This window comes from Eubalaena glacialis, chromosome 3 (genome assembly GCF_028564815.1).
Source record: "Eubalaena glacialis isolate mEubGla1 chromosome 3, mEubGla1.1.hap2.+ XY, whole genome shotgun sequence".
In the NCBI taxonomy this organism is placed as follows: Eukaryota; Metazoa; Chordata; class Mammalia; order Artiodactyla; family Balaenidae; genus Eubalaena; species Eubalaena glacialis.
Window position 1 is genome coordinate 146426024 of NC_083718.1, and position 23466 is coordinate 146449489.

General features: G+C 43.0%; 1 protein-coding gene across 9 annotated transcripts in view; it reads left to right on the forward strand.

Moving 5' to 3' along the window:
• The first annotated feature begins 21784 nt into the window (after positions 1-21784).
• DAB1 (DAB adaptor protein 1) overlaps positions 21785-23466 on the forward strand; it is a 412298-nt gene continuing 410616 nt past the window's right edge. For all 9 annotated transcript variants that reach the window (XM_061184153.1, XM_061184148.1, XM_061184157.1 and 6 more), the window contains exon 1: positions 21785-21921. The gene's annotated coding sequence lies outside the window, so the exon portion shown is untranslated. The remainder of the gene's footprint in view (positions 21922-23466) is intronic.

The following is a 23466-nucleotide window of genomic DNA, read 5'->3' on the forward strand; positions in this document are numbered from 1 at the left end:
TCTGTCTATACTATTTTTTGGGGTTATGTTTTCAGTAAGAACATGTCTGAGGACTTAGAAATTAGATTACAGTGTTGGAGTTGTGGTTCACGGTATTCATGCCACTCTTTGACCTCCTTCTTACAGATCAGCTAACCTGCAGAACTACATGATACTTCCTGATAATATCCTGTGGGATAAGTTTCAGTAAAACAACATGAGGCTCTTGTAGCTCCAAAATACCAACACATGGATAATTCACTGACTCACCAGAGGAGTATTTTTTTCCTGGCTTATTGATTGGCTAGGGGCATTTTCTTGAATCTTATTAAAAAAACATTTCAGCAGATTTTCTCAGATGTGAATACAGAAAGTACAAATGTGGTTAAATCTTTTCCTTGCTTGTAGTTCAAGTGGTGGAACTGAATATAAACTTCAGAATAAAAAAATAATTGGAATACTTTCTCATTTATTAAAAGAACACACTCTGTAAACTGATGATAAATATTCACAGACATAACCCTCATCTACTAGACAATAAGATTCTTGATGGCCCATGTCTTCATCTTCTTGGTTTCTCTCCATTCTCTCTAACTCCTTCCCATGTAATAAACTCCCAAATTCTACCAGTTTACTTTTACTTCTATAATATTTCCTCCCTCCCTCCTTCCCTCCCTTCCTTCCTTCCTTCCTTCCTTCCTCTCTCCCTCCCTCCCTCCCTCTCTCCCTCTCTTCCGCATTTATTGAGTACCTACTCTGGGCCAGGCATTGGATACGATGATGCATAGATCAGACAAGGTATGGTCTCTAGTCACAAGATGCTTCTTACAGGGTCCTTTACGTTTTGTATTTTCTTCAGAAGTGCAATGAAATGTTCACATTGTACCAGGTAGAGCCTGGGGCATAGGCTAGTAAGAGCTTAAGAGCAGAAAGAGGACTGGCTAGAAATGGTGGCTATATCATTTAACCTTTCTGAGCTTTATAGGAGCTATACATGTCTGAAAATGGACGTGCTCAAGCTAAGCCAAGAGAGGATGTGCCTGCTGGGAATATGGGGGAGGGTAGTGTTGTCCTGAAAACTTGACTCCAACGTTTACAAGCTATGTGACTCCATGCTTGTTGCTTAACTGTCTTTGGTTTCCTCATCTGTAGAAAAAGGCAGTAGTACCTACTTTACAGGGTTGTTGAGAGGACTCTGGGGAATTATGAATGTGCTTGGCCCATTCTAGAGGCCCAGGAAATGTTTAGTCCTGACCCTCTTTTCCCCTCCTCTTCCTGCAAGTTCACAGCGTCTTTCCAAAGCAGGGAAACATGTATTTGGGTCTTTTCTGTTAACAGTAACTGCCTACACTGGTTCCTGAGCTGTCAGCTCAATATTGTGGCCGGGAGTAATTGAATTAAGGGCTTCACGGGAATGGCATTTCAAAAACAAACACTCGGAAAACTCTTTCTTGAAATTTTCCCCCACATTCTATTTGCTAAGCATGGATTATCCTGGCATTTGATAGTCTGGTTCAATTATGGCTTTTAAGTCTTTTCATCTAGGAAAGTGACACCTTTGCGAGGTGGGAAGTGGAAGTCAGAGGTTGAGATTGTGACTTCAATGAAATGATTATGTCCTGGGAGCAATCATGCTATGGAGAAAAAACAGTGGTTTTGGAGTCAGACAGACCAGAGTTTGAATTCTTATTTCTCCCCTCAAGCTGTGTAGTGTTGCAAACGTTGCGAAATGACACGTTATCAACTCGTTATCAACTCATTATCAATAACGAGTGGGCTGGATGGATGTGAGAGTCCCAGCGAGTAGATACTAGTTTTCTCCTTCTTGTTTGGGACCCTTGGATTCAGAGGCTGAGCTTCCTCGCCTTCCTCCGCAGGGTCTCCGTGTGGTGTAATTTCCATTCACAACGTCTTTGTCTCATCAGATGTTCCACTACACTGTTATGTGAGTAATTAATGAGTCACTGTTTGCATTTTTAGAAGCTAGACAACCCTCCTAGAAGCCAGAGTGAGGCCCCAGTGTCAGAGTTCAGCACTGGTCAATAGATGAGCAAAGGATATTCGGCCAAGCCAAGACCCTGAAACCCCACACCAGAGCAGTCTTCTTTCTTCCACTTGTGAGGAAGCGGTTAAGAGCGCAGACTCTGGGGCCAGACTGAGTTTAAATCCTGGCTCTGTTACTTACTCACTGTGCGCCCTTGAACTAGTTAGTTGGTTTCTCTGCGCCATAATCTTATCATCGATAAAACAGGAATAATAACAGTGAGAGCTGCTGTGATGATCAAATACATTAGTGCATTTAAGATATTTAGAACAGTGGTCAATGAATATTATGATTATTGTTGTCCTTAGGCATTGTGATATAGTAGAAAGAGCACACGACCTGAAGCCTGAAGTGTGGACTAAGTCTGGAGCCTCTGCTTACAAGCTGTAGGATCTTTGAGAAATTCTCTGAGTTTCCAGTTCCTCAAATGAAAAATGGGGGTGATAATTCCCACCCCATCTACTAGAAAGAGTTATGTGCTGGTAAACAGAGCTGGTTGTAGAATGCCATCTTAACCTAGGAAGTAAGGTGACTGTCTGAGGGTCCAACTCTAAACCAGCACATATCAGATCAAAGCAGAAATATACAAAGTTGCCTTAAAGGAACAGAATCCCCCTCCCAAACCAGAACAAAGCTGAAGTTATACTTTACTAATTCAGGGTTGGGGATCACTCAAAGACATTAAAGAGAGAGACATGAGGATGAGCATCCATGGTGCCCATCTAAGCACTAACAAGGAGGAAGACAGGGTCCTAGCTCAAGGGCCACCACCAGCCCCACTACCCTGGTTCTTCAATCCTGGTGCTGATTCTATCCCTGGGGTGAGATGGAGGGTTCAAGTTGTTTTCTCCACTTACCAGCTAGATTATTTACGGCAAGTTATTTCATCTCTCTGAGCTTTTTTTTTTTTAATTTTTATTTATTTATTTATTTATTTATGGCTGCACTGAGTCTTCATTGCTGCACACAGGCTTTCTCTAGTTGTGGCGCGCGGGCTTCTCATTGTGGTGGCTTCTCTTGTCGCGGAGCATGGGCTGTAGGTGCGTGGGCTTCAGTAGTTGTGGCATGCGGGCTCAGTAGTTGTGGTTTGCAGGCTCTAGAGCACAGGCTCAGTAGTTGTGGCGCATGGGCTTAGTTGCTCTGCAACATGTGGGACCTTCCCAGACCAGGGATCGAACCTGTGTCCCCTGCATTGGCAGGCGGATTCTTAACCACTGCAACACCAGGGAAGTCCTCTCTGAGCTTTAGCTTTCTCATCTTGAAAATCAAACGACCTTCTGATAACTTGGCTGTCCTGGAACAAAGTGCCCTGATTATGCCGATTTAATGATTACCACCCACTGGCAGTTCTATTTCTCATCCTAAAATCTTAAGCTAGAATTTAAGTGTATTCAGCCGCCTCTTGTGAGGTTTGTTATTGTGAGTTACTCTTCCCAAGCCTGCTTACTTCTAGGATACAACAAGATTTAGCTTATGACTTTAAGTCTCAGGGTCAAATGTTAGTTTAGGATGGAAAGCGTTATCCAAGGTAAATGCTACCTGATAAGGCCTATTGGCAGCCTGCCACTGTCTCTGGATGGTGATGTGGAAGTATGTACCATCTTTCAAGGTTCTGCAGGTGGATCTGAGGGTCACATGCAATAATGAATGGAAAGGGCTTTGTAGACTATGAAGCGCTTTGTACACATAAAGTGGGGTGTGGTTGTAAAGGAAGGGGTACTGCTGATAGGAGCCTCAGTTTCAGGTGCCAAACGGCCTGGATCTTCCAGTATATGATAGATGCCAAAGTAAGGTGATAGCTTAGGAAGAGTTCCAGTGGACAGTTCCACCATTCCCACAACCCTGAGGGCTTGGCAAAAAAAAAAAAAGAGAGCGAGAGAGAGCGAGAGAGAGAGAGAGAGAGAGAGAGAGAGAGAGAGGGAACCCTCATTTTTAATATCAAATCCTCCCTGCTGATTCTGTGAAGGCCTGGAAACAGCAGGTAACAATGTGTAAGTGACTTTGAATTAAGACTGAACTCTCTGTGTCCTTCTCTTCTCCCTCAAATGTGGAATGATTTTCTAAGAATTTAATTATCTAAGAACACAGCATCAAAGCTGTTAGACCCTTGTTAGTGTTAATTCAAACTTAATGTGCATGAGATTTAGAGATCTTGGATACTAGGAAAATGATTTCAATTTAAATAGCCCTCTTTGTCCTACACATCACAAAACATCTTTTAACATAGTTTTTTTTTTTTTTCTTTTAATAGAATACTACAACCCAGGTCTCTCCCACTAAAAAAGATTCTCACTATGGAGAAGTCAGATGTTCTACAAATCAGCACGATGTGGTAGGAAGAACAAATATGGGCTTTGGTGCCTTAGAAACCTAAGTTCAAGTCTTAGAGGTTCACGTTTTTCCACGTGTCTGTGGACAGAAGCTTAACTTCTTTGAACCTCAGTAAATTAACCTCTCAGCAAGCATTGGGAGGTAACAAAAGTGGGGAGAGTTACCCAAGTGGGACTAATGCAGAGGCGTGTCTGCAAGCTGGTGGTCTTGGAGTCTGGGGTCGAGAATTAGCTGATCCATCCCAAGGCAAGATGGAGATGTGTAATGAATGCTGACCTGAAAGACTTTTGTCCATTGGGTTTCATGACCCGCAATTAAATCATGGCTAATATAAAACAAGAAACATGCCTTCTTAGGAAAACAAAACTCTTTCAAAAGTGTTATGGTATTTTCATTGAAATATATATAACGTGTTAACTATAGAATGATTGGATGACAGAAAGCAGCCAATCCTACTGGAACACATTTATTTCAAAAATGTGAGCTAAGGCCTGTGGCATAATAATTCCTTTGAAAGGCATAAAGGAATCATCTGTTATTGTAATCTGAAAGCATGGCTTTAGGTAAATTGAAGTTCATTGTTTTAAAGTTTGAAAGTAGGACTTTGTAATTGGACCAACAAAGATTTGTGTGTGTATAATTAATTTTAAATCAGCGTCCCCAGCTTACCCTGGTCTCATTCATGTTCTGGAAATAATTTGAGGTATCCATGTGACAGAACAGTGTTCCTGCCTTATTAACACCTTACATTTCTATGGCCTATGATCAATATTACCTTCCCAATAAATCTGTGAGATCATTGGGCAGAATATCTTATCCGTTTTTATAAACAAGTAACTTCAGTCCCAGAGAGAATAGAGGCCTTTTTCAGAGCCACAAGACGAAGTTGTAGAGCCCAAACAGGAACCCAGAACTTCTGATTTCAAGCTTGGTATTCTTTTCAGCAAAAAAATATTACAAAGGACCCACAACAAGCTGGATTATTTGCTAGACAATTTCTCCCCTCATAACATCAAGTTTCTCTCTGCCATGATTTCCCCAAATTCAGAACCTAGTGTACCCTCCTCTTTGGCTCTACCCTATCAAGAGCTTTATTCATAAAATAATATCCAGCGTTAGTCATTTACACTTTAGTATGAATTTAAGTCAATGTCGTCTCTCTCCCTTAGTCTTTTACATTTCAGTCATTATCTTCCAGTTAAATAATAGCAAGGCTGTTTAGCCTATTACAATAATTCCAGGAGCATAAGATGCTCCAGTAGTTTTTGTTTAAGGATTTTTATTAGGAGCCCCTAGTAAAAAACAACCTGCAGTATATCCATGACCCTAATATGTAAAATGTCTTTTAACACAGGATTGTGAGCTCCCTAAAGGAAAGGATCATAGCTGTCTTGTTGGCTATTCAGTGGTTGGATACAGAGACTGTCATATATTTAACACTCTAAATAATTATAGAATAAATAAAATCAACCTTACAGATATAGCAAGTCATGTCAAATATGTCACATTTTCACAAGCTGAGGAAAAATACACTAAATGATATAGTTGAAAAATGTTTCACAGCCATTGGTAAGATTGGACAAGAGTCTCTAAGGCACCTAAATAATCCACCTTCTGCCTAGGAACCACTTATGGAATCAGGTCCAAAAGAGACTAAAATGGTAAAATGGGGGAGTGGGAACTCCAGCTGATATAGTGGCAAAAAGGGATCTCCACAAGATGGCACACCTAGAGTTTCTTGGTTTTTAGTCACTATTTTAGTGCAATATTTGTTTGTTTTTATACTTCCATAGAGCAAACAGAATCCTAACTTATGGTTCATGGTCTATCATATTTCTTACATTTACACATTTCTCCTTTGAAATGTTGGGTTGTTATGTTGGGCTGTCGGATGGGGACTTGTTATAACATGGTGAGCGGGTTGGGGAGTTGTCCCTCCCCTACTGAACTTGACAGTGGCCTCTGATCCACAGATCAGAGGGCAAAATATTTATCCAAGGCAAGTTGAGCTGTTGTTTCTCGGGAGGAATCAAAATCCTAGTTGGAAGTTCAGTGAGAAAAAAAAAAAAGGGGAATAAAAGTTCCTATTAAAAAATGAGCCTTAAGGTCAGAAGTGGGAAGGTAAGGACCTGCCAACATTTGGAGCATAAAGTAGATGAGGTTTAGTGATTTAGAACTGGGGTCAATAACAGAGTAAGGCCAATTCTTAATCACTGTTTTCAGTGTTGTATGTTTGTGTGTGTGTGTGTGTGTGTGTCTATCTGTGTGTATGTGTCTGTGTAGGGGTGAGCTTGATAGCATGAAGGATGTATCAAATTGTGTCCTGTATTTGTTTTGATTTCTTGCTACTGAGACCTCAAAATAAATGGAAATACTCTGCTCCTTGAAGGCAAGGATAATATCTTGGACAACAATTTGGTTTTTTGTGTGTCTAATACATACACAGCAAATATTTATTGAATTAATTAATCCATCAAAGGAGAAAAATTCAGTGATTGTTTGTTCAATATAATAATACAACACTCAAATGTTATTAGTTACAGATTGGGTTATTTTGATTCTAAGTTGCTGGAGGGTTTTTTCCCCTGTAACTAGTTTATTGCCCAGTAGAGAAGAGCAGTTGTATATTTCTTAACTGGTTTGAGTTTTTGTGTTTCACATTTTATTTTTTCAAAAAGGAAAAAAGGAAAATCAACATCTGAATTCAAGGCACACTTCAAAAATGGGTGCAGGACAGTATGACAATAACTAAACACAATAATTCACATATACACCCCCACGCACCTGTGCAAAACTGTTGGGACATATAGAGTGCTATTTACATACTATTGGGTGATTCAGGATTTGTCAAGATTCCCAGTTGTCTGAGAATACTTAATGGATTGTCACTGGCATAACTCAGGGAGGCTGTCTGCAAACCTTCAGACTGACATCTTTACAGAAGCAATAGTAAATATCATGGAGATCCATTTTTTTTTTTTTAAGATTTTTTTTTTTTTAATGTGGACCATTTTTAATGTCTTTATTGAATTTGTTACAATATTGCTTCTGTTTTATGTTTTGGTTTTTTGGCTGCGAGGCATGTGGGATCTTAGCTCCCCGACCAGGGATCGAACCCTCACCCCCTGCATTAAAAGACAAAGTCTTAACCACTGGACCACCAGGGAAGTCCCTGTGGAGATCCTTTATAGTTGTATTTTTCGTAAAGGGTTATATGAGCATTTTCATTATTTATTTTCTTTCTTTGTGTTTTGCTTCCTAATTTACGGTCTGCCTCATTCCAAAAGGGTATTGAGGAAGCAAATTAAGTTATGTATGGATTTTCAGTTGCTTCATTCAGGGAATGTAGAACAAGCTTCTGTAAATGTAGTCCAGCTCTTATCACTTCTCCACTAAGCCCTTCAGTGACTCCTACAACCTAAAGGAGTTCTGCCTGGTGCTTTCCAACATGTTAGGGAATCTTGATAAAAGATGCGGCTGCGGAGTGGGCAGGTGCTCACCATGGAGGTCCCGTACGCCAGATTAAAGACACTGGATTTTATCCTGCAGCCACTGGGGAGCCGTTAAATGATTTTAAATAAGGGCTTGGTATAATCACATTTGGGTTTCACATTATGTACTGTCATACAGTATTTTTCTCTAGGAATCTGATTCTTTATTGACCTTTCTGAAAATAAAGCCCACAGAAGGGATAAATCTTCCTCTAAAAACTATGAAATATATTGAGGCAATAACAAACCACGTGCAAATATGAGCACAAATAAAGGTACAACAGTTATATCTCATCTGGGCAGTGGCCCCGTGGTTGCCCAGAGAGAGATAAATCTTCACAAGGATTTCTCTCTTTGGAACTTCTGTGAGAATTTTAACAGGGTGACTGGTGTCACTGGAAAGGAATTAGTTGGAGAGACCCTTTGAGTAGTAAAGAATCTGGTGGGTGAGTGGCTAAGGGAGGGATGGCTTTTGTCCTAACAGACTCACAAAGTCCCCTGCTTTTGAAGCCTTGCTGGTCACTCTCCCACCCTGAATACTTCTCTTTGGGGACATGGGGAGGTGTTTCAAGCGTTTAGTAATTATCTGTGTTTTAGAACTTAGGACACTATTTTACAAAACTACCTGTTTACTTACCTTCCTCTCCCATTATTCTGTGAGTTACTTGGGAACAGAACTAGTCTCTCATTTCCTTAGCATCAGTGCCTAGTTCAGTGCATCATTCATGAAGAGTACACTCAGGAAGTTTTTGAATAAATGAACATATGAATGATCATAATATGGGCTTTCTGAATGGAACCAGACATAGTTGTTCAGAGGAACAGATTTCAGGCGAGATTTTGAAGGCTCCAGCCCCAAGGATACTTAGGGATATAATGCATAAACTTACATAGATGTGCGTAATTAAGAACTGATCTGCAGCTGGGAACGTAACTAAATGACTTTCTGGATTCCTCCAACTATAACTAGATTCTCCAGATTTAGTTACACATAATAAACCCAAAGGACATAATATGCCAGATTCTAGAAATATCATCATATAGTTCATTTTATAGACAGGTATTAATGGTGCATTTACACGGAGATGGATTGACTGGGGACACAATGATGAAAAAGAACTTGAGTTTTGGAATCAGATGATGTAGGTTGGCATCAGTACTTTTTGAATTAATGCCTGAGTGGCTGGATAGGTGGATGGGTGAGTGACACAGAAATAGGTCATGTTAGTTGCCTCAGATCATAAAATTATGATGACTGGTGAAATAATTACAGAAATTCTGATTTCCAGAGTTATATTGTGTTCCGATGCAGAGGAAGAAGGAAAGAAGGGTTGATTCAAGATATTCCTTTTGTATTGATAGAAACAGATGCAGTCTTTTCTGCCATGCACCAGGTAATCTGAGGGAAAGCATTAAATTTATACCGTAATCATTAGAGACCCCTCAAGTGGAGTTATCCCTAAGTCAGAAATTAAGTGGGAAAGACCTTGATCTGAAGTGAGTTGGTTTATTCTATACATTTTAATATATTTTGGGGTAAATCCTTAAATGAAGAGATAATCCCTGATAAGGGATTAAATATTTGAATACCAGTAATGAAAGCATAATTAAATCAAGTGAAATGTAATAGTAAATGTCTATCTAGTGTTGCTATTCCCTCTTGGGTTCCTTGGAATTTGAATGGATAAATTTTTTATCTTACAATTCTTGGGATTTAGTTCAATATTTATTTTATTATCAGTGTAGACCTACACACACTGACTAGTTTAATGACAATGAATGCTGGCATCTTTAACTAACAACATAGCAAATGATTTTAATGAGAATGATGTAATTGTACTCAGGGAAGATACTCTGGCAGATGTTGGTATAGGAATTATATAAATAAATGCAATTTCCTGCAGCCTGAGCCTGCTGTGTGGCCATGGGTAAGTCAGATAACCTTTCTCAACTCTACTGTTCTCATTTATAAAAGAAGAAATTTGCTTAAGCTTTATCTTTAAGTTTCTTTTGCATAGTTAAGCTCTAAGAATGTTATAGACCTATATTTCTACAAAATGAGATCCAACTCGATAAAATTTAATAAATAATTTGAACATCTACTGTGTTCTGTTCACCGTGGTAAGTTCTGGTGTGTAGTGATGAACGTGTATGACGTTTGTTCAAGGAATGCTCACCCATTCATTCATTCAACACATAGTTACTGTTCAGGACTAGGAATATAAACTTACTGTATTAGATTCCCAAGTCTGCTGTAAAAAATTACCACAAACTTGGTGACTTAAAACAACAGATATTTATTTTCCTATAGCTCTAGAGGCCAGAAGTCCAAAATCAGCTGTGTGCTTAGGGAAGTATCTGTTCCTTGCCTCTTCCAGCTTCTTGTGGCCACAGGTGTTCCTTGGCTTGTGGCCACATCACTCCAATCTCTGCCTCTACGGTCACATTGCCTCCTTCTCTTCTCTGTCTTTCCTCAATGTGTGTCTTATAAGGACACTCATAATTGGATTTAGGACCCACTTGTATAATCCAGGATTGTCTTCTCATCTCAAGATCCTAACTTGTGTACCAAGACTGCAAAAATTCTTTCCAAATAAGCTCCCATTCACAGAGTCCTGGGATTAGGAGGTGGACATATATGTTGGGGAGACGCCATTCAACCCACTACAGTGACCAAACAAACACAAAAACAACAAGCAAAAACAAAACCATTTCTTTGCCCTTATGGAGTTTATAGTCTACTGGGGGAAATAGAGATGAAGTCAAGATATAATTATAAAATACAATTATGTATTATAGATAGTTATAAATAATAGTTATAGATTGTGATTAGGTCTATGAAGGGAAATTACAGGGTGCCTTCAAAGATTTTAACAAGGGGACCTCATTAAGGATGGAGGTCAGGTCAGACCTCTGGGAAAGTGGCATTTAAGCTGACCATCAGTGACTGTGTAGGAGTTGGGGCCTGGGGAGAGGGAGGCTGTTAGAGAGGTCAGGAGAGACTGTTCCAACAAACAGGACATTATGTGCCAAGGCTTTGAGATGTGAATGAAGGCCATTGTGGCTGGAGTATACTGAGCAGGGGAAGAGTGGAGTGAGTTGAGGCTGGGTCAGATCATCGAGGGACTTGAAAGCCTTTATAAAGACTTTTGGAAACCTAGATACAGTGAGGAACCACTGATGTATTCTAAACAGGAGGATTTGAATTGCGTTTTTTAAATGTTACTGCAGCTACTATTTGGACCTTGTGTTCTAGGGAAGCAAGAGTAAAAGCAGAAGAAAAGGAAGTTCTAGGCAAGAGGTGGCTATGGCTGGGTCCAGGGTGATAGCAGGAGAGATGATGGAAGTGAATGTACTCGAGTTACATGTTGGAGGTAGAATTGACATGGTTTGGGAAAGGAGTGGCTATAGAGAAATGAAGCTTCAAGGATGCTTTCAGTCTGTTGGAGGGACAGGCATTAAACAAATGACTATAATACAGCGATTCATAAGGTGATTAAATAATACAGATGAGAGAACAAGTGATAGTACCTAGAACAGGGTTGGGATGGGGTGGGTAGAATGCCAAAGTTTGAATTAGGCTTTGAAGAATGTTAGTTAGGCAAAGTGGTAGAGAAGAGCATTTCATATAGAGGGAGGAGCATGAGGAAAAATATCCAGAGACATGAAAGTGCATGGTGTGTGCGTGTTCAGGGAGCTAGGAGGATCCCTGGGAGGGAAGCGTGCAAGTGAATGTTTGTGTTCCCAACAGCATCTCTTTTTAATGTTTACCATCGTCCTTTGCACACAGTAGTATGTTGATTCTTCCTATGACCTGGCCTTCCTACTATAAACCCATTCCAACTGAGCGTGACCATCTCAGATCATCCCACTCAACCAGCAACTACAGACTCACATGTCCCTAAACTGCATAAACATTATGATTTAGTTAATCCAGATACAGAAGATGCCCAATGACTAAGTGTCCTTTTTTAGAATTTGGCAGGAAATATTAACTTTCTTCTGGTAGTAACATTATGTGCCCATGATAGATACTTGTTTAGTTTTTATTTTTAAGTGAATACGCAAGATTTCAGGCTCTTTTATTCTCAGTGTACATGAGTAGTGGTGTTTGGATAGGGGTGTGATGCAGCAAAAAGTAGGAAGGAAATGCCTGATGTCAGGGTGGGTTGGTTATATTACTTGACCTTCTTTCTGCTATGAGAATGATGTGTCTACCTCACAAATTTGACCCTTTCCCTCAAATGTTCAAAGCCTTTTGATAGTTTCCATTCACCTGTATCAGTAGTTTCCAAAATAGCTTCCACTGATAGACATGTGGCAAATGACATTCACAGGAGTGGCACTCTTCTACCGGGTAAGACCCAGGGTCATTGACACTTCTGGGCATGTCAGCTGTATGTCTTACTCTTTATCTCCTAGGCAGGAAAACATATGGGAATGCAAGAGCCTGAGAGTAACATTTTTATAGTGATAATGATGTGCTATAGTATACCACCCAAGTAAATGTTTGCAAATATGGGGAATTTTATGATCAAATGATTATTGATTTTTGGGAAAAGAAGCTCACTCAAAAAAAAAAAAAAATCTACCAGTGTCTTAATACTTGTCATGCTTAGCATGACTAAGGGCATTTTTTAAGGCAGTTTGAGTACCAGGATTGGCAGTAGTGTTACCAAAGCTTTGCATGGCTATGCTCTGGAATATCTGTGCTTATTATCCCAAGGGTAACTTTTCTAGAGACAGTTGAGTGACCAGGAAAGAGATAGCCATGTGCCAATTAGTGATTACTACTGCAGCCTCTACTACTGATAGCCACTGATTTATTAAGTTTCTTAGCATATACCAAGTAGTATGGCAAACGTTTACAAACACTATTTTATTGAATAATTAAAATAGACACTAGAATCATCTATCATTATCTCCATTTTACAGGAGAGGTAAGTGCAGCTGAGAGTTGAAGAACTCACCCAAATTCACACCCTTGTAGTGTCAGAACTAATATTAGAAATGAAGCTGTAGTTTAAAATTATATGATCTTAATCACTATTTGTGTTTTATTCTATATTTATAAATGTACAATAAAACTGCTACCTGGGATACATATAGAAGAGACTCTATATTTCTAATCATTCTGGAGATACCCCTTAGAGAATAGGCATGGCTAACAAGAGCTTCATGTTTTTTCTCCCCAAGGCACAGGAAGACAGACAAAAGCCATGGAGAACTTTGCCTTGGCATCCTTTGACAACATTCCACAAACCATACTCCTCCCTCCCTCCTTCCCTCCCTCCCTCTCTCTCTCCCTCCCTCCCTCCCTTCCTTCTTTCCTTCCTTCCTCTGTCATCCATCCTCCTGTCTTTCTTCCCAGTTAGATTGTGATCTAAACATTCTTAATTACAGGGTGTTTTCATCTCTTCATAAGGTGCTTCTTATATATTTTTGGTTGATGACTGCTCACTGGTGGAATTACAACCACATCGGCTCAGTCACCCTTGACATTAGTGCAGGGACAGATGTTGCATACATCTCTTTCTCTCTGCCGTTTATAAGGAGCTTAGCATCTACTCTAAGAAATTACAGTCTCTCTGGGGGATCCAGACATGTGAAAAATGGCTCCAACACATGGCAGGGATCAGGATTATAAGGAGGCCCAACATATAAAAAAAGTGAAAAGAGAGAATGATCGGAGAAGGGAAGGAGCTTCATTTAAACTAGATCCTGCAGATTGGGAAGGATTTCAATAAATGGGAAAGGGAAAGAGCAATCCTGGAGGAGGAAACAGCACGAGCAGAGTAATGGAGACACACGTCGAAGGTGTGGTCAGGAAAAGACCCCTCATCTGTGGTGCTTTGATCAGGGATATATGAGCATGCTACTAGAATATTATAAGATGAATCGTGGGAACATAGAGGAACGAACTGTTTTTTTTTAATTATGGAGGGAAGCTTTTGCTCTGCCTGAAATTTCGGTGCCATATTTGTTGAAAGGCTCTCATTTCCTTCTTCAGTTCCATCATCATTTTCATTGTTGTCATAATCACCATTATTAAACTTTATGATTGCATAGCTTTTTAAAAAAAATTTTATTTATTTATTTTTGGCTACGTTGGGTCTTTGTTGCTGCGTGCGGGCTTTTTCTAGTTGCGGGGAGCAGGGGTTTCTCTTCGTTGCAGTGTGCGGGCTTCTCTTGTTGCGGAGCACAGGCTCTAGGCGCACAGGCTTCAGCAGTTTTGGCACATGGGCTCAGTAGTTGTGGCGCACAGGCTTAGTTGCTCCGCGGCATGCGGGATCTTCCCGGACCAGGGCTCGAACCCGTGTACCCTGCATGGGCAGGCGGATTCTTAACCACTGTGCCACCAGGGAAGCCCTATGATTGCATAGCTTTTTACAATTTCTCATTCATGACTTCATTATGTCTTTAATACCTCTTCATTGAGTTGATGGCTTGGTTTTCGTGGAAAGTAATGAAAACTGCAAATAATGCTGGCTAATACAATAAAAAGGATATATTGCCTCATGTTATTTTTAAGGTAATGCTGGCTTTAGGCAGTGACTCAGTGATGTGACAGGATGTGATTTCTTTTGCTCTCTCTGCTTTGACCTCATTGGGTCCAACTTTATCATAAGGGCTGTTCCCCTTAGGAGCCCACACTGTTGCTTCCTGGGCTACAGGCTATTTTTCTCTCAGTATTTCCAGCAGAAGTCTGGATGGACAAAGTCAAGTTTTCTGCCAGCCCCTGAATCAACCAGTCTGGTCAAGGGGATGGAGTGTGATGGATTGTGTTGACCGGCTTAGCTTAGGTCCTGTGCTCCGATCCAGAGCTGTGGGTGAAGTCAGCTTCCGAGAAATCACATACTTTCCCAAATGTGAATTGAGGTTTTTAGGAAGGGAGAAAGGGACTGGGTGTGGTTGGGATAAATGCTAAAGAGGGAATTAAAGAGAATCCTTTAGAGAAATATAGGTACTTTTATTGCCATTTTGTAGCTGAGGAGTGGACATTTATAGTCCTGTTACTTACGCAAAGATGAAATAGTCCCCTTTTTAAAAAAAGGCTATATACGTTGAGAGAAAAAAAAAATCTATGCTGTATATGTCATTATGAGACTCCAGAAGGTGAAGGAATGTTACTATCCCCTCTGCAGAGACAGGGCAGACAAGTGTCATGGGCTGTGACACTGAGTAAGTTATTAAACTTCTCTTACCTTCAGTTTTTTTGGGGGGAGGGCTGGAAAATAGAGATAATAGAAGCTCCTACTTCACAGGGTTGTTAAGAGGATGAAATGAGACATTTACCAATCCAGGTGACCAAATGTTTTTCCATTCATTATGGGTTTAATTTTTACAACTTCCAGGGAAGTAACCGAGAGCATCGCGTCTTAAGAGATGAAATTCCTGAGGCTGATGAATTTCCTCTGGTTATTAGCCACAGGAAATACCAAACCCAAGTCTTGTGATTCCAATCCTTACTCACTCTCTTTCCACTACACCGTGCCGCTGCTTAATGAGATCCCCAGCTCTCTGCATCTTTGCCTTGCAGTTAACAGGATCCACACTGAGGGAACTACACATGCAAATTATTATTAGCATGAAAATGGGTAATTATTATTTTTTACATTCGCGTCATCGCAGATAATCTTTGTGTTAGACATTCTTTAGCAATGAATGACTGAACTAGAGGGCTTGCGGTTCATTCAGAGGGTCATTAATTCTAAATAAGAAATTCATTTACTGTCACTCATGTTGCTTAAACAATGCAGAGCACAGAGTGAGTGCAGAGCAATTTCAGACTGTAAAGGCTGAGACGGAAGCTGGAAATCACCTAGCCCAACCTTTTAATTTACATATGAGTGAAATGAGGGCCTGAATAGGGAAGGTCACACAGTTAATTAGTGGCAGAGCTGGTACTAGCACGCATTTTCTTTACTTCTATGCCAAAGTCTTGCCATTAAAGCATGAATGCTGATCATCGGACTCCTAATTTGGTTAGGAATTCCCTGATTACTTAAAACACATTGAGTGCTTAGGATAGAGACACTTAATGTGCTAAAGGTTCCAAAATGAAAATATATGAAGACTCTCTCACAAATTCCCTTGTGCTGTATTAATTTTAATCTTCATTGTTTCTACAAGGCACTGGTGGGAGGGATAAACAAGTATCTGTATCTATTGAATGGTCTTATTTGAGTCCTGCCAATGTAAAGGTATGAACTAAAAACATTTTACATTAAAGCAGAGCAAATTGCTTATGGTAACCATTGCATAATGAAGGAACACAATGAAGAATTAAGTTCAAATTACTTACCAGGTCTCTTCCATTTTCTAAGTTTTTAAAGTAGAAAATTGCACAGTATAATTACTGTAAGTTAATTTGCATTCATATTACAATTCAATGAGCAATTACATTCTTTTTTATTTAAAAAAACATTTTATAAAGTGTGATTTGCATCAGTATGTTTCCAGGAAAAGTGGTGACTTTTCCCTTGTGAGGTTTTCATACAAATTCAACCATGCAGCCTATATCTTCCGGTATAGAGTTATAGCCTCTTATTGGCTTCTTGGGACAGGGGAGGAGAGAACCATGTGAAGTGTGACTATGGTTTCAGAGCTTTTTAATAAGAACTCTTCAAGGCATCATAGAATATCAGGGTTTAGAAGGAGAATTTAAAGGTCTTATTGCTCAAGACTTCTTTCCCCCATCTGAAGCTTGAATTTCTCCATTGAATTCCTTCCAAGCCATCATCCAAACTATATTTGATTAACTCCTGTGCCAGGAAATTCTTTGCCTTCTGATGACACCCACATCATCACTGGTCAGTGCTTTCATTTTGTGGAAGATGCTCCATTTTGGCCTAACTATCCTTGCACTAATGTACTTTAAAGGATACTTTTTTTTTTTTTTAACACATTCATTGCTTTGGCAGTGCTATGCACAACATACAGCACTCTTTTTATATTGAGAGTAGAATGTTTTATTCAGGACTTGCAACATTAGCACAGATTTGTGTTGGGCCATCATAGTGAGGCAGGAGATAGATGGGCCCCAGTCTGAACAGCTGGAGTTTGTCCCCTGTGGACAGATACTCCAAAATGGCAAGAGGGAGGAGAAGCTAAGCCCTGTCCAGATAAGAGATAAAAGACCACATATTCTTCATTCTCGAAGTCAAGGAGACCTTCCCGACTACACACATGCAGAAGGGCTCCTTGGAGGTCAAAAAGGGAGGGGGCGTCACCTCATAGTAAGTGATGTCAACCTACCCATAGGCCTCTTCGCTGGAATCCATCTTGGCTAAGAGATGTGCGCACACGCATGGGAGGATCCTGAGATAAACTAAATATGGACTCAGAACCAGGCAAAGCAAGATGATTGGCCAAAGGAAACCCGGCAGAAATGCCCCATGAAAGTGATTCAAACTACCACAAGGGAGCGACTCTCTCTGAGCCCACCTGTGTGTCTATCCACACATACCCTTTTCCCTCCTAATAAACACTTCACTTGTTTCACTACTTTCCATCTCTATGTGGAAATTCTTTTCTATACAGCTGACAGGCCAGGGTCTTGTCACTGACCACTGGTCCCTGGTGGTCTAGTGGCTAGGATTCAGTGCTCTCACTGCCGCGGCCTGACTTTAATCTCTGGCCGGGAACCAAAACCCTGCTTCAAGCTGCTGCAGGCCAAGGCCACCTGAGATCAGTAGTGTGGGTCCCATAAACATGTGGGGTCTCACTGGCTGCTCCACTTTCTCTGTGCCTGCTCTTTTTAAAATTGTTTAAATTAAGATAAAATAGATATATATTGAAATGCATAGATCTTAAGATTAGTTTGATCAGTTTTGACGAACGTATTTGCCTATATAAACCAACCCTACATTAAAGATATCATATATTCCATTATCCCAGAAAGTACCTTGTGCCCCTTTCCAGGCAATCCCCCTCCACAGAGGTAACTACTGTTCTAATATTTCTTATCATAGATTTATTTTTCCTGTTTTTGATCCTCATATAGGTGGAATCATAATACCTTTCCCTGCTTCACCTGGTTACTCAGTTATCTTTCAAGATGGTATCACTTCCTTCACAAAGTCTTAACATCCTACTCTGGGTTAAATGCCCAGATTTGATGCCCCCCTAGCATCCCGTACTTAGCACGATCACTATCATAGCATTTACTGCAATGCAATGCAACGCAATGCAATGATGGGTTTCCTTCATGGGCCTGTAAGTTGTTTAAAAGCATTTTTTTTTTTTCTTTTTGTTTTCTTCTTCTGCCAATGCCCAACATTGTGCCTAGTATAGAGTAAGCAATCAGTAAATACTTTTTGAATAAACAAATAGAATCGGAGTGTGATCTTGAATGAAAGGGACCATGAGAGGCTTATATACCATTGGTATTAACCTTTGAAATTTTGTGCATTCTGTATTTTAGTATACTTGGAACACATGATGTTTCTAATAAGCTGGGTAGAAATGTTCCTACTGAACGTTATTCAAAATTTTATTAATTTGAGAGCTTTATGTGTAGAGAAATATTAGCATATTCCTGGCATATGCAAGCACTACAAACTATTTAATAAACAGTGGCTATGTAATAATTTGTTTGAAATCCCCAGAGCTTACAGCGCAAATTCATTTTATTATACTCCATCCAATGAGAGGTATATTTGAAATGATTGTAGGAATAAACAGAATTTTAAGTAATGTATAATACACAAAATGAGCTACTTTTCATCCCATCCTTTGGAGGAGTGATTATTGCTAGTTGAATTTATGACTTCTGACATTTGGTTTTGCTTTCAATTGCAGGTCAGTCTCAAACAGTACTTATAGAGGCTGCCCCTCTGGGTGTCTTAAGAATCATGTGCATAGGGATGAATTATGTGAAGTTCAATAAAACTCCTTTCTACCCATCTGCATGCTACTCATGCCCATGTTTTTTATTCAGTTGACTCAGAGCTCCTTAAAGGCAGGATCTGTTTCTGATTTACCATCATTATTTCCAATGCCTTGCACAATGCCTGATATATAAAATGGACTCCATAAACGCTCGTTGATTTAAAGTGAACTATTTTTGGAATTGTTCTGGAATGAGAACCAATGTTTACTGGGTGACTTATTCAGTGCTAGCCATGTTCAATATATTTTTCCATTTAAAGCTTGCACAATCTCATGAAGCAGGTATCACTATTGTAGAACTGAGATTTTGAAGCTCAGAGAGGTAAGTAACTTGTCAAAGATGACTCAGGATCCAGTACACACCAAGAGGAGTACTTCTCTATCTGGGCTGTCATGAAGGTTAAATGAGTTAATGAATGGAAAGCACCCAGAATGGCGCCTGGAATGTAATAAGCAATGTAAACATTTTTGCTCTTTCTCAGGGCAGATGATAAAGGAATGTTCATTGATTTTATCTTTATGCCACACATAATACAAACTATATTATTATTTAAGAGAAGAAAAAAAAACACCCTAATATTTAAGTAAGTTGTTTCTTGACATGTTTGGCATAAAAACTTAAAATGGTACTTTAAGATTTGATTTGGTTTAACCCTGAAGACTATTAGGTCCTTGGTGGGCAGCTTGTTTGCAGTTAGAATCTGTATAACTTTCTTCCAGCCTGGAGTTGGGAACAGTTGTAGCTTGTTGCCCCTGTCAGATTTAATGAGAATTTGCTGAGTTTCCCTGGTGCACCTTCTCCAACACTGAACAGAGAGTTTTGCATGAGCATCTTCCATTTTTATCACTGAGCCACTCGGTGTCAGGTATTCCCTTCAAAGTCTGTAATCATAACCTCATCTGAAAACAGAACAAGGTGGAAGGGGGTGAAGTCCACAACTCTCAAAGGCAGGGTCTTAACATGTGTATAAATTGTTTTGATGTTTCACAGCTGTCGCAAGCATTGAGAAACTTTTTGGGAGAGTCAATGAAAAGTTAGACCTATGTTCAATCACGCAAGGTTTGACATTTATCCCAGTTGCTTGAAGTGCATAACAGTTTTCTACACCCCCTTTCTCTATTTCAGTGAGGTCTTCTGTGGTTTGTCCATGTCCCCTGGTTTTCTTTGTATTGAGTTCAGACTCCGGAGGTCTGTCTTTATAGACGAGGAAACTAATAGAGTTGCCTGGAGAGCCTGAACTTTCTACTAATGTATCTTAAGTGTTCTGTAGCAACTCTTGCCACTTTCTAGAACTTTAGAAAAGTTGGAGAGACTTGGGCCACTTTCTCTGGTCCCCACCATTAGGTTCGCTGGTCACACCCGGAAGTAAATAGAAACAGTAGTATCCACCGGTGGTACCTCCCTCTCACCTTGTTGGGAGTTCCCTCCCATCAACTTTTCTCCCAAGATTGCATCCTGCCAATGACCTCACACATTTTTCCTGTCTCTATGTAAGTTGCTATCTTTTCAGGAGGTGCATGACAGCCTCTGTTTGCTGGGGCCTCCATTTGTACAGAAGCTGTTATTATGGAATAAGTTTAATGGGTCGTGAATTTTGTGGAGACAGGGAGGGTCTCTCGATCACTTTGTATGTACCAGCCATGGACCTACTGGCTCTACAAGGAGTGCATTCGGCTAAATATTTTTAGCCCATTGACTCTGGAGGTAATAACCCTAAATGCTTCATTAAATTTTCATGGCTGAGTGATGGAAACTACGAGGAAAACAAACAAACAAAGCCCAAATCAGCCACATTAGCTTCATTTATTACCCAGCTGGAGGACAGGAGTGTGCCCTTATAAAGAATAAAAATAAACTTTTTAAGGAACTGTAGCCAGTCTCTTCTTTTCCTTCCCCGCACCCTGCTTCAACAGCACAGGATTTCACTCGATATTTTTCCCTCCCTCACCTGGCATTCGGGACTCTGGAGATGGGTGTGCCACGACAGTCTGTTGAATCCAGTCTCAGGGCTGAAGAATTTTCAGACTCACACACTCTTTTCTGAGATTTGGTGGATCTTTGTAAGCTAGGACCAGAAGTAGGGAGCAACTGATTGCATCCTGCCTGGAGCCTTCTCCTGCGCGTGTCCTAATCTGGGATTGTTTACTCCCGGACATTCTGAGAACCAGAGTTGGGAGGGTGGACGGCAGGGGGAAACGTTGGGGGTTAACTGGGGCCTGAACACCCTCAGGGGCCTGAGTCCCTCCCTAGGACTCACGAAAGAGTGATAGATGCACGCCTCCTCCCTCTCCCAACTTTGCCTGGGAAGCCTCGGTGACGACAGGGGCGCACGAGCCAGGGTTGGCCGCTGGGACCTAGCGCCCCCTCCTGCGAAAGGGAGCGGGGGCCACACGTCGGGGCGCGGGACCTGCCCTCGAGTTTTCCCGCACTAGCGCTTTTTCCATTTGGGTATGCGCATGTTTAGAGGCCTGGATGATAAGAGAGTAGACCCTAGAGAAAAATGAGGGAGGCCGGGCGGGGGCGGCTGGTGGCGATGGTGAGTGGCAAAAACAGGGAATACTTTGTGAAAAATCCGAGTCTGGTGGCTTTTACCCCATCTCGCCCTCACGCCCTCCCCGCCCACGCAGCCGGGGCGGAGACCCGGCGCTCTGGGCTCGGCTACCCTCCACCACGCCGGGATGGGGAGTGAGCGGCAAGGCTCCAGAGGCGCGACTGCGAACCGCGGCGCCCCCGCTCGCTCGCTCGCTCGCTAGCTCTTCCTCCTCCTCGTCGCCACCGCGACTCCGCTAAGCTCTCGGAACGCGCTCGGGCGGCGCACAGAGCACCCGGGCGGGAGCGGGAGCCGCGAGGCCGGGGCGAGGGGAGCGCGGCGGGCGGCCAGGCGGCGGCGGCTGCTGCAGCCGGGGAGCGGGCAGGTGAGCGGCGCCGCGGGGCGCCGGGCGGGCGCGGGGCTGGCGGGGCGGGGGCGGGGGCGCGGGAGGAGGCGGGTCTGCGCGCGGGGCGGTCTCCTCCCCCTGCTCTGACGCGGGGCCCGTGGCTCCCGGGGAGAATGGACCCAGCTCGGCTCTCGCCCGGGCTTCCCCGGGCTGGAGAGCGCGCCTGAGTGCCGCCGCCCGCCGGGCATGGGGAACTGCTTCCTGGGCGGCTGCGGCAGCGGAGGAGGATGGTCTCGGCGAGCCTAGGTGAGGCACGGCGGTGGGCTCGCGGCCGCCCCGGAGTTCAGCGCGGGCAGGTGTCGGTGGGTACGCGGCGCCCGGACGCCCGGGTGGCTCCGTCGGGGTCCCCGGGCGCGGAGGAGGGCTCCTGCGGCGTTCCTCTCGGGAGTTTGGCCAGGAGTGCGGCGGGGATGGAGACTGCAGTTTTCCTCTCTGTTCCTTCACTTGCTGGGGACGGGGGGAAGGCGCCTCTGCTCCTTCCGTATGGGTCTCCCCCTACCACCCCTTATCTCCCTACTTGTGACCACGCGCGGTTCTCTTTCCAGACCTGCTCACCTAATACATTCGTCTCTCTCCGGGACCCCGTGCACCTTCCTCCTTCCTGCGGCCCCGTCTCTGTCCACCAACGAGCCTTCCTTCTCCCACTCCAAAACCTACCTGGTACTCCCGAGCCCTTCCTCAGCCGCGCTGCCGGCGTCCCCGGGTCGGACCCTCTTCCCTGCTCAGCCAAACCCGGTTTTCACTTCCCTACTCCTCGGTAGCGCTGCGGTTCTGCTCCGACCTGCCGAAAAGCGAGATCTATCCCAGTGGCCCCTACCCTTTCGCAAACACCATCAGAGCCGGACCTCGCGTCTCCTCGGAACCCATCTCTTCCCGAGTCCTCCATCGACTCGGTTCTCTGCTGCCGCCCCTTGCATTCCACTCCCCAGCACCACCCCGCGCCGCCCTCCACTCCGACAGCTCTCTTCCCCACCCGCCCCTCTTGCTTCTCTCTGCTCCAGACTTGACGCTCTGCCTCGGCTGCAGAGCCAGGTTTCCCCACCCCCCTACTGGGGAAACTTTAAAATCCATGTGGTTCGGTTCATAAAGGAGCCCTAAAAGGAGGACTCAACCGCCGAGAGGGCCTGCAGCCAGGGAGTCAAGGATGGCGGAGGTTGTGTCGTGGCGTCGGAAAGGAGCTGTAGGCTGAGTATACTAAGTACATTTCAAAACCCTGGTTGCTGCAGCCGGGCCTCTCCTCCCGACGCTGGCTCGTCCCGCGGAGTATTATTGTGACCCCTGGTGGGAGGGCGCGTGTATTCTGTGCACTTTTTAAAGCACTTTTTCTTTTCTTTTTTTGGTGGTGGTAGTGCTGGTGGACGGGATGAAGGGGGCACGAGGGAAGGTTGCTTTAAGAGGTTGATGCCACTTGGCTCCTGCGTTGCTCCCTCTCGGCCCCGCCAGACTGTGTATGTTTCACTCCCTGTGAACTAACCTCCATCCCCCCAATTGCAGCCTGCAGCACACAAGTCCTCATTGTTGGGGGTCTGCCTGGGCACTTCCGCCTGGGCTGGGAGAATCTGGAGGAATGGGGTGGGGGTGGGGAGGCCGGGGGCGCCGGGCGACCGCGGTGTGGCTCTCGCCCTCTGCTCAGCGGCGGCGGACGGAGTGCAGAGCGCCGCGGCGCGGGCATCGGTGCACTCCGGCGCTTGTCTCCCAGGGTGGGGTGCGCGCCCGCGTGGGTCGGCGTCTGCGTGTGCGTTTGGATGCCGGCGCACACCTGAGTTTTAGTTCGTTCAGAAAGAGGGGCTA